This window comes from Lactuca saligna, chromosome 3, assembly GCF_052625555.1.
Source record: "Lactuca saligna cultivar CGN05327 chromosome 3, ASM5262555v1, whole genome shotgun sequence".
In the NCBI taxonomy this organism is placed as follows: domain Eukaryota; kingdom Viridiplantae; phylum Streptophyta; class Magnoliopsida; order Asterales; family Asteraceae; genus Lactuca; species Lactuca saligna.
Genome location: NC_136419.1, coordinates 172,499,023 through 172,511,091, shown reverse-complemented (window position 1 = coordinate 172,511,091; position 12,069 = coordinate 172,499,023).

Here is a 12,069-nt window from a genome sequence, read left to right as displayed (position 1 = left end):
TAAATATCTGAGCAGGACAATGATATTCATCAATATAATTTAGAGGGTTGGGTGTATGTTGAAAGATGATAAAGGCAAGGTGCATCATAAGGTATGGTGTGGAGGATTTGGCGATAGGAACTTATCTGAATTCTTCACACACACACACACACACACACACATATATATATATATATATATATATATATATATATATATATAGAGAGAGAGAGAGAGAGAGAGAGAGAACTGAAGCTCTAGATTTAAAGGTGTGGTGTGTGCGTTTTTGATCTCGATAACATTAGTTTGGTTTTTGAAGCTGGGCAAAAAAAAATCTTAAGAACCTAAATTTTGGGGGACTCCTTGTGTGTGTAATCTAGTAGCAATGTAAAAAACAATCTGTTTTTTTTTTTTTTCTTCTGATTTGTATATGATAGGTGTGGAAGACTAAGAAGAGAAATAGAAAGGGAAAAGGAAAGGGAAAGAGTGAGTTTTTGTATGTGTGTGTGAGAGAGAGAGTACGTGGGGATGGGTGGTTGTTCCAATACTTTTTGTTTTTTTTTTTCATATTAAAATAGCATTAAAGTAATTATAGAAAAAAGAAATTAAAAGGGCATAATCGTCTTTTCAAATTTTTTTGGACAAAAAACACAGAAACATTTTGATTTTTGATCTTCCATCCAAGTTGAAAAACTATGGGACCGTATCCAAATGTTTTTAAATACCAGGACCAAATTCGTATTTTTGTCTTCAGCAATCAATTAGCAAGATAAAACAATAAATCCGTGTAGGCATTCACCTTTAGAAAGATGAAGCAATTGATTTTATCCAGATTACCAAATATTTAACAACCACGTTGCCCTCGGCATCACTTTTAGACAATCTGCCATACAATATTCTTTCACTGATTAACTATGTTTTTCTTATTTTCTCCAAATGTTTTTTGGACTTTCATACATTATCCCACAATTAAATATATGAGAATTAACAGTTTTTTGGACTTGAAGACAAGCATGTTCACGTTCCTGTTATAGTTACAGTGATGATAAAGACAAGTGTCTGAAACCAAACATAAAGTTTGACCACCTCCAATCATGATTGAAGGAACACAAGGTGATCCTTTTTACATCAAGACAAGCATGCGTTTAAACATCTTGATGTAGATACGATTTAATGAATAAGGTTCACTCATATTTTTTAGGAAAGTCATTAACTCATGTAGATACGATTTAATGAATAAGGTTCTTATATAATTCATTCCATTAAATTGCAAACAAACAACACCTTACTAGGGGTGAGCATCGAAACTAGAACCACATAGGAACCGGCTGTTCTAGAACATGAACCAATATGACCAGTTTCAGCTCTGATTCCTAAAATTTGAAACTGATTCTAGTTATTATTTTTTGGAACTTTTACTCGCTAGACCATGTATCTGCTCCTGTTGGGTAACTATAACCTGTCTAGCAGATATCTACGGTTTTTTAACGAAATAGTATTTTTCATGGTCATGGAGAATTCAAGGATTGGTCAGATCGTGTAGCAAATTGCTCTCAGGATTATGTCTTATGTCTTCAGGGGCGCATGTGTTGTCCTCATAGCAGAAAGTTGTTGGGCAAGGAGCTCGGTGTTGTCAGTAGTTCCTTTTGGAAGCGCCAAGGGGATCTTAATAGAGGAGGGCGCTCAGGTTGTGCATTGAAAATAGAGAGCATGTTTAAATCGTGGTATCGGTCGGTTATCTTTGTTCAAGATGCGCACCGGTTGATATGTTGATCAACTTCAAAGTTCAGTATATGTATTTATGTATGGGATTCGTTCAACAATATATTGTCGGTTCATTTCGATTGATTGGCCATTCCATTCCTCGTCATCATTTGGGGGTCGTTTGGGGGTTTTGAGTAGCAATAGTTGAAGGTGCAGTTGGTGCGTCAACCCTTTATCAATGTTTTTTCCGTTGTATATCTAGGTTTTTGGGTGTGTACCCTTGGTTGTCTGGTTGTGGGATTTTGTTTTAGGAAGCTCGTGTTTGGCGGTTGTCTTTGGGTAGTAAAAGTTCGTATATTGCAGCAAAATTGTTCAATATTTCAGTTGTGACCTTCGGTCTACACAGAGTCCAGTTTCGGCATGTCGCGTTGACAGAGTTGGTATTTGGGTTGATCCGATCATGGTTCTGACAACATTTTCGGTTATTATGGAATTTTTCTCTGGATTTGAGAGTTTTATCGGGTTATGTAACATCCCAAAATTATAGCCAAAATTTTCATTTTTAGATCAGATAAAACCACCAACCATTCACTGTTTACAAAAAAAAAACATAATGTTGAAATCAAAGTATAATGACAATCATCCAGAAATACATCAGAGCCAACATGCGGAAAAATCATGGGTGCGTATGATGCGATCAACCTGTAACACCCGTAGATCCGGGCTAGTCAATTTAGAGGTAATAGGGGTCGAAAATGACTTTTCAAGAAAAGATTATTTATTCTAAATAATCTTAACCAAGTTTTAGAATATGTCACAAGGTTTCCGTACATATAAAGAGCGTCGAAATCCGAGTTATAACGAAGAAGTTATGACCCGTCGAAGTTTCGCGAAGGAACCAACACGGCACCGGGAAGCGTAAATAGTGATTTTACGATGGAGGAATTTTTAGCCTTAGTAATCTAAACGAAAGTCATAGAAAATGTTAAACTGAGAAAATCCATAAAAAGAACGCCCAAATCTAACTTCGTATGAAGAAGTTATGATTTTTCTAAGATTCGGCTTAGTAGTGCACGATCCGAAACTCGAATTTTAGTTCGAGCGGTTTTTGGCTTACATGACTTAAATGAGAGTTGAAGATCTCATTAATAGGAACTTAACAGTAAAAAGACAGACAAAAACAGAGTCTGTATGAAGGAGTTACGAATTCTTCACGGTCATTTAACAGTATAAACGCTTCGTACTGTTAAATTTAAGATCGATCGAGAATTAGTCGACGGAGTCAAAATGAAAGTTGTAGATATTATTTTTACTTATGCGTGGATATAAATAACGTCAAAAGCGGAGGTCATATGTGAAAGGTACGGATTTTAGAAGTCGGAAGTGTGATGTGCGAAAATGGATGATGTGGCACAATACTGGCCATTGCTTTCTCCCCAAGTCTTGCCACTAGATGGTGACATGTGGCACCAAGTTCAGCCATTTTCACCCTATAAATAGAACCTCTCCCACCCTGATTTTCTTCACACCAAAAATCACACCTTTCTCATTCTTTCTTCTCTTTACTCTCTCTCTAGAAGCTCTCTCTAGCCCCGAAACCCCCCCGAAAAGCCTAGGGAACCTCCCTAGCACGAGGCGAAAGCCCCTGAGTGCTCGATGGCTCCGAGAAGAAGATCTTTTCCGCACGGGAATGCTGCTCCAAGCAAAGCCTGGTTTTCTATAAAACCCGCTGTAAGTGAGCTACGCCTACGCTATTTTTAATATAGTTTTTATTTAATTATATTAATGTTATTAAGAACATATAATAACTAATTGGGCTATTATTATGGGTTATATAAGTATTATTTAACGGTTATATAATAGTAATAATAGCTATACTATTAATTAGTCTCGGTGAATAATAGACTAAAATCTAGTGGTAATAATACTAGGTTTCGTCGAAGGAAATTATTTGTTTTCAAGAAGTGAAGCGTTGTCTGAGTTCGGAATCACCACCTTTTCAAGTGAGTGCATAGTTACTTTCATCTTACACAAAGATATGAAGTATTTAATATAAATTACGTGTTATGTGTGCACATTATTTAAGTACTTGTTGTCTATGCTAAATGAACGATTTTATACATGTTTTAAATGATTTAAACTGTATATGTATTTTATATCTATGATAATGTTGGGGTAAACATGGGTAGATATAATAGATGGAATATGAGTTGAATGATGAGTTGAGAAGTGTTATAGACCACGAGGTGAGGGTGAGAGGTGGACGATGTGAGAAGCATTTTTCCCAAATGATGGCCTCGTCATTCAGCAGAGTATGGATGACAACCACGGACTATTCTAGACAGTCCAGTGGAACACTAGTAGGCTCGCAACCTGTAGGTGTTGTGAACGATGTGTTCACCCGGTGTACTCTAAACCCTGGTGATCATGCAGACTTGATGCCTAAACCCTGGTGATCATGCAGACTTGATGCCTAAACCTTGGTGATCATGCAGACTTGATGCCTAAACCCTGGCGACTATGCAGACTTAGTGTCCGTTATGTAAACTGCGGCAACGATGGACTTTGTGCCGATTCCTTAGGATGATCCTTGAGAATGAATGAACGAGGAATAGCTGATTCTTAGGGTAGATCCTTAAGCTTAAAGAAGATAATGGGGATGGGTAATTGGGTTGATTGTTTGATTGTTTAAACATAATAATTATATTATTGTGGGTTGAAAACCCTATGTACTCACCAGGTTTCCCAACCTGACCCACTCAATTTATTTATATCACAGGTGTTGATATGAAGTCACATTACACTGAGAGATTACAGAGATGTAGATCACTAGTGTAACTAAATGTAAGTTCTGTTTATGCTTATGTTTCTGTATTGACGATGACATGCCAAACGTTTTAAAATGAATAAAATACGTTTCTTCGAAAATATTTTGATAATGTATTTATCGTATTTTTCTGGGAACAAATTCCGCAACATTTTTATGAAAAGAAGTACTCTGATTTTGATAAAACATAAACAAAATCGGTCTTTTCTAGCCGTGAAAATGGGGATGTCACAGTTGGTATCGAGCATTAGTTTAAGTGAACTAGGAATTTGTAGGAAATTTCTAGACTTAAACTTAGAATGCTAAGCGATGATTGTGAGGTGTGAGCACTAGATTATTTTAGGAATGATGCCTAAATTGCTTTTACGTGCTAAATGATTTGTTATGCTACATTTGATCGGATCTATGGTCTGTTGCCGACCGGATCTGGAAACCTTATGTGTTTAGGATTCTAAATGTACGAATACAATATTAGAACTAGCATATAAACGTTTCATAGTGATAAACATGATTTAAACGTCAAATCCTAAATAAAGATCTAGATTCACCTTATTCGGTGTATAGATCAAGATGGCAAGGACCTGTAGCGGAAACGTGAATACAAATGGGAACCAAAACCAATCCCCAGTGATTGAGCAAATACAGGTTGTGGTAGCCACTGCTGAGCCAATAACGATGGCCGGAGTGCAAGCGATGATCCAGGCAATGTTGGATCGTCAAATGAAGGAAACCAGACATTTGCTCCAGCAAAATCGAGAGGAAGCGACCATACAGATCGAACAGCCCGATTTGAACGAAGGGCAGACCAAGGAGGGAAACTACAGTGGGACTGTTGGACAAGCCAACCCACCACTAGTTAGGAAAAACCACCATGATGGAGGAAATGACGGACGTGGATGTAAATACAAGGATTTCATGGCATCCAAACCACCAAGTCTATCTGGAAGCCCGACGCCGGTGGAAGTCATGAACTAGATCTCCGAGATGGAGACGATGTTTGAGAGTTGCGAGTGTAGCAACAGGCAAAAGACCGCTCTCGCGGTTCCTCTGTTGAAATCTAGAGTACTAAGCTGGTGGAAGCTACTAGCTGATTCGATGCCTAAAGGAGAAGCGAGCAAGATGTTGTGGGAAGATTTTCTGGTGCAGTTAAAGATGCAGTACTGCTCTGAGCAGGATCTTCTGGAGATCAACAATGAGTTCCAGAATCTAAAGAATGGAAGGATGGGTGTCATCGAGTATGCTGCAAGTTTTACGGAGAAAATAAAGCTTGTTCCTTACCTAGTCCTAACCGAACTCTCCAAGGTTAACAAGTTTGCCCATGGATTACCATCAGACTTTGGTCCAATGGTTAAGCAAACAACCACTTTGAAAGCTGCCATATGGGCAGCTAGGAATGTTGAGACCCAGATTATGGAAAAAGGTCGGGAGAGAGCTGAAGTTGGCGAGAAAAGGAAGCATGAAGGATCTTCAAAATCCAACAAAGAAGGGAAATTATCAAAGACTGAAGAAGGAGGAGGAGGTGAAACCAAGTGGTGCGAGAAGTGTAAAAAGAAGCACTTTGGGAAATGTGGCGAGGATATGACTTGCTACAAATATGGAAAGACAGGGCATTACACCAACAAGTGTGCGTCCAAAAAGAAGGTGTGTTATGGATGTAACAAAGAAGGGCATATTTCTAGGGACTGCCCGAGGAAAAATAAAGCAGCAAGACCAGAAACGCCACCAAGGCCAAGGGCATTTCACATGATCCTCGACGATGTAGAAAACCATGCGAGGAATCAAGGATGAGGACTTCATATCTGAAGATCAAGTTATGCAGTAGCCATAGTATCGTATGATGTAGCCTATTAGAGGCATAGTCTAGGGTGAACTTGAAAACCTATGTAATAGTTTCGAGAAATAATAAATCCCTCGTTTTGTCATCTAATGTGTTAAACTGTTATGTGATTTTTCATGTATGGTGACTTGAAAACTACGAGACAATACTTGGGACGAGTATGAGTAGGTGTGAAAGGTAGTAGATGCATATACTACCGGAAGCACATGACTCACGCTTGGATCAGGGAAAGTCACAAGGTTACCAAGAAGCCAATAATTGAGTCTGTTTTAGTCAAGCATGTCGTTACCATCGTTTCGGTAATGACTAAGAAGATTGTTGTTATTCTGACCCTAGTGGTCATATCAAACTGAGTCCGAATACGATGAGTATGTTACGTGGTTCAGAGAACCAAGTTCGATGTACCATCTAACTTAAACTAAAAGATTGAAATGAAAACTAACCCAGGGCGATCAGTAGAAGTATCGCGATGATTGTTAAAGAAGTTGGTAGCTAGAAATGCTACATATTGAAATGTGATTGTATCACATTAGAACATGAAGGAAGGTATACTCTGTTTTGGAGTTTGACTCTAAGAGACTTAAGTCTAAAGCGTTGCAACATACGATGATAGGTCATTACAATATGACACATAGATCCATAGTAGTAATAAAAGAACTTATCTCAAGTTCGTATCTAGTAAGGATCGATATTGTGACTTGAAGGTCATAATTTGGAGTCTAGCCTGAGGTAGAGAGCAGGTGCACGATCGAGTACTGCTTACAGTCAATGAGTCTAACAGATAGACTTGAAGGAATATAGAAGTTATAATTATTACCTAGGATGAAGAGATGACGTATGGAGTCATTATACAAGCCCTGTTGCGTTGATGATTCTGAGACGTAATCATCCTAAGGGGGAGATAATTGTAACTAACGTAGATCCGGGCTAGTCAATTTAGAGGTAATAGTGGTCGAAAATGACTTTTCGAGAAAAGATTATTTAGAATAAATAATCTTAACCAAGTTTTAGAATATGTCACAAGGTTTCCGTACATATAAAGAGCGTCGAAATCCGAGTTATAACGAAGAAGTTATGACTCGTCGAAGTTTCGCGAAGGAACCGGCACGGCACCAGGAAGCGTAAATAGTGATTTTATGATGAAGGACTTTTTAGCCCTAGTAATCTAAATGAAAGTCATATAATATGTTAAACCGAGAAAATCCATAAAAAGAACGCCCAAATCTGACTTCGTATGAAGAAGTTATGATTTTTCTAAGATTCAGCTTAACAGTGCACGGCCCGAAACTCGAATTTTAGTTCGAGCGGTTTTTGGCTTACATGACTTAAATGAGAGTTGAAGATCTCATTAATAGGAACTTAAAAGTAAAAAATACAGACGAAAACAGAGTACGTTTGTAGGAGTTACGAATTCTTCGCGGTCATTTAACAGTCTAAATGCCTCGTACTGTTAAATTTAAGATCGGTCGAGAATTAGCCAACGGAGTCAAAATGAAAGTTGTAGATATTATTTTTACCTACGCGTGGATATAAAGAACGTCAAAAACGGAGGTCTTATGTGAAAGTTACGGATTTTAGAAGTCGGAAGTGTGTTGTGCGAAAATGGGTGATGTGGCACAATCTTGGCCATTGCTATCTCCCCAAGTCTTGCCACTAGATGGTGACATGTGGCACCAAGTTCAGCCATTTTCACCCTATAAATAGAACCTCTCCCACCCTCATTTTCTTCACACATTTCTCATTCTTTCTTCTCTTTACTCTCTCTCTCTCTCTAGAACCTCTCTCTAGCCCGAAACCCCCCGAAAAGCCTAGGGAACCTCCCTAGCATGAAGCGGAAGCCCCTGAGTGCTCGACAGCTCCAAGAAGAAGAGCTTTTCCGCATGGGAATGCTGCTCCAAGCAAATCCTGGTTTTCTATAAAACCCGTTGTAGGTGAGCTACACCTACGCTATTTTTAATATAGTTTTTATTTAATTATATTAACGTTATTATGAACATATAATAAGTAATTGGGCTATTATTATGGGTTATATAAGTATTATTTAATGGTTATATAATAGTAATAATAGCTAGACTATTAATTAGTCTTGGTGAATAATAGACTAAACTCTAGTGGTAATAATACTAGGTTTCGTCGAAGGAAATTATTTGTTTTTAAGAAGTGAAGCGCTGTCTGAGTTCGGAATCACCACCTTTTCAAGTGAGTGCATAGTTACTTTCATCTTACACATAGATATGAAGTATTTTATATAAATTACCTGCTATGTGTGCATATTATCTGAGTACTTGTTGTCTATGCTAAATGAACGATTTTATACATGTTTTAAATGATTTAAACTGTATATGTATTTTATATCTATGATAATGTTGGGGTAAACATGGGTAGATATAATAGATGGAATATGAGTTGAATGATGAGTTGAGAGGTGTTATAGACCACGAGGTGAGGGTGAGAGGTGGGCGATGTGAGAAGCCTTTTTCCCAAATGATGGCTTCGTCATTCAGCAGAGTATGGATGACAACCACGAACTATTCAAGACAGTCGAGTGGAACACTAGCAGACTCACAACATGTAGGTGTTGTGAACGATGTGTTCACCCCGTGTACTCTAAACCATGATGATCATGAAGACTTGATGCCTAAACCCTGGTGATCGTGTAGACTTGATGCCTAAACACTGGTGATCATGCAGACTTGATGCCTAAACCTTGGTGATCATGCAGACTTGATGCCTAAACCCTGGCGACTATGCAGACTTAGTGCCCGTTGTGTAAAACGTTGCAACAATGGACTTTGTGCCGATTCCTTAGGATGATCCTTAGGAATGAATGAACGAGGAATAGCTTATTCTTAGGGTAGATCCTTAAGATTAAAGAAGATAATGGGGATGGGTAATTGGGTTGATTGTTTGATTGTTTAAACATAATAATTATATTATTGTGGGTTGAAAACCCTATGTACTCACCAGGTTTCCCGACATGACCCACTCAGTTTATTTATATCACAGGTGTTGATATGAAGTCACATTACACTGAGAGATTACAAAGATGTAGAATACTAGTGTAAATAAATGTAAGTTATGTTTATGCTTATGTTTCTATATTGACGATGACATCCCAAAAGTTTTAAAATGAATAAAATACGTTTCTTTGAAAATATTTTGATAACGTATTTCTCGTATTTTTCTGGGAACAAATTCCGCAACATTTTTATGAAAAGAAGTACTCTGATTTTTATAAAGCATAAAAAAAAATCGGTCATTTCTGGCCGTGAAAATGGGGATGTCACACAACCCGAGCCCTTCCCCTTGGAGCCGAAAATACCTGAAACATGTTAAACATAAACCATAAGCACAAAGCTTAGTGAGTTCCCCAAAATAACATACCATACATATATGCTAGCTCAAGGTTGTGCAATGTCTATTTCACCCATGAGTCTATTTCCACTCATATGTCAGCACAAGGTTGTAGCGGGTTGTAACAACGTAAAAATTAATGCAATTTTTCACATTTTCAAAACACATTGTTCATTCATAATTATTAATAAAATCTCATTGTATCATATCTTTGCTCCACAAAACATTTCCCAAGATCGAATATACCTAAAAACTCCATGTGTGTGTATGAATCATGTCGGCACCTTCCCGCGCTCCTCACTAGTACCTGAAACACATAACACAAAACACTGTAAGCACAAAGCTTAGTGAGTTCCACAAAATACCACTCTAACATATATTAGCCACTCTCTATGGGACCCTCCAGTCCCAACTCTCTATGTGGGCCCTCTAGCCCTAACTCTATGGACCCACTTGTCCTAACTCTGGAAACTCTGAATCATGCATATCACATAACACAATAACACATAAATAGCATACAATGCACTAGCACATAACTCTGTTACCACTCTAGGTAATGTATAGTGAGAAGACTCACCTCAGATGTCTCGGTAAATCTCTAACTCAGTAGAAATATGGTCTAGCCTCCGCCTAATCACATAAAGTAAATACTCTCGTAAATATAACTCTCGAGAATAGACTCAACCCTCTCTTGGAATCCTCAAAAGGGTAAAAGACCATTTTACCCCTCTCTTGACACAAAGACCCCATTGTTGACCAAACCCTCACAATCAACAAAGTCAACAGTCAAACATTGACCCGACTCGCCGAGTTCACTTGGGTGACTCGGTGAATCTACGCTTGTCCACTATCCCTCTAGTCTCGCATGACACGTCGAGTCTTTCCCCTGCTTGACGGGTTACACCTGGCACGAATCGCGGGGCCACTTAACTCGCCGAGTCCCATTATGAACTCGACGAGTTTCACCTTGAACTCCAGTCCTCTATTTCCCTCCGGCTCACCGAGTCATTCCCCAACTCGGCAAGTTACTCACTGAGTGAACTATGGGAAACCCTAGCCCTACTCGTCTAGTCTATTCTTGGGACTCAGCGAGTTCATGCCATGCTCAAGCTCAAATGACCTCCTGAGGTCAGATCCGTTCCTCTAACCCATAGATATGGCCTCCTTAAGCAATATAAACACGTAAAGTCTGGATCTTGATGCCCATTCAAAGATCCAATGGATCTATTTGGAGAAATGGCCTCAATATGTCACCCTAAGCTCATATTACCCAAATTCACCCCATAAAGATCAGGCAGTTAAGGTCTCTGGACCTCTTTGGATCCAAATACGAAGCTTCAACACAAGAAGGGACCAATTGCACCATCATGCACACTGTAAATGGGCTAGAAACCCTAATCCTCAAGGATTAACACCCAAAACTGAAGAAGGATCGAATATATAACTCAATATGAAGTTCTTTGGCTCTGAAATCCGCAAAATAGCGCCCTCTTCAGCTACCTCTTGCCTTGGTCATCTTCTTCTTGCAACAACACCCACACAAGGATCAAAAATGGCCTCTCCTTCCTCACAAACGCTCTAGATCGCTTAGGGTTTCACTCAGGGGTCTGGTAGCCGTAATTGGTGGCTATAATGCCCTTTAAATAGGCCTCAAATCCCGGGGATTACGGTTTCATTAAACAGCACGGACTTGCTGAGTCCACTAGTCGACTCGCCGAGTCCGGTCATTCACCCAGATGGAATTCGCGACTCTACTCGGCGAGTCTAAGCATTAACTCGCCGAGTCCCTCCAAAATCTCCAAAATAAATGAATATATAATGTACCTAGAAATCCGGATGTTACAATTCTCCCCCACTAGAATCAGACTTCGCCCTCAAAGTCTCTTTCCATAAATAACTCTGGATACTACTCACTCATTTCTAACTTCGGCTCCCAGGTCAGCTCGGAACCCTTCTGATATTGCCACTGGACCTGAACCAATGGCACCTCCTTGCTTCTCAAAACCTTGATCCTTCTATCCCAAATCGCGATCGTCCTCTCAACATAGTTCAAGCTCGCATCCACCTGAATGTACTCAAATGGAACCACTGCTGACTCAATAGCGATACACTTCCTCAACTGAGACATGTGGAAGGTATCATGAATCTGACTCAACTCCGCAGGCAGCTCCAAACGGTACGCTACCCTGCCCACTCTGGCGGCCACCCTGAAAGGACCAATATACCGAGGCCCCAACTTTCCTCTCTTCCTGAATCGGATCACTCCTTTCCAAGGAGATACCTTCAGGAGTACGAAGTCGCTAACTTGGAACTCGAGCTCCAAGCGACGCCTGTCTGCGTAGCTCTTCTGACGACTTTGAGTTGTCAG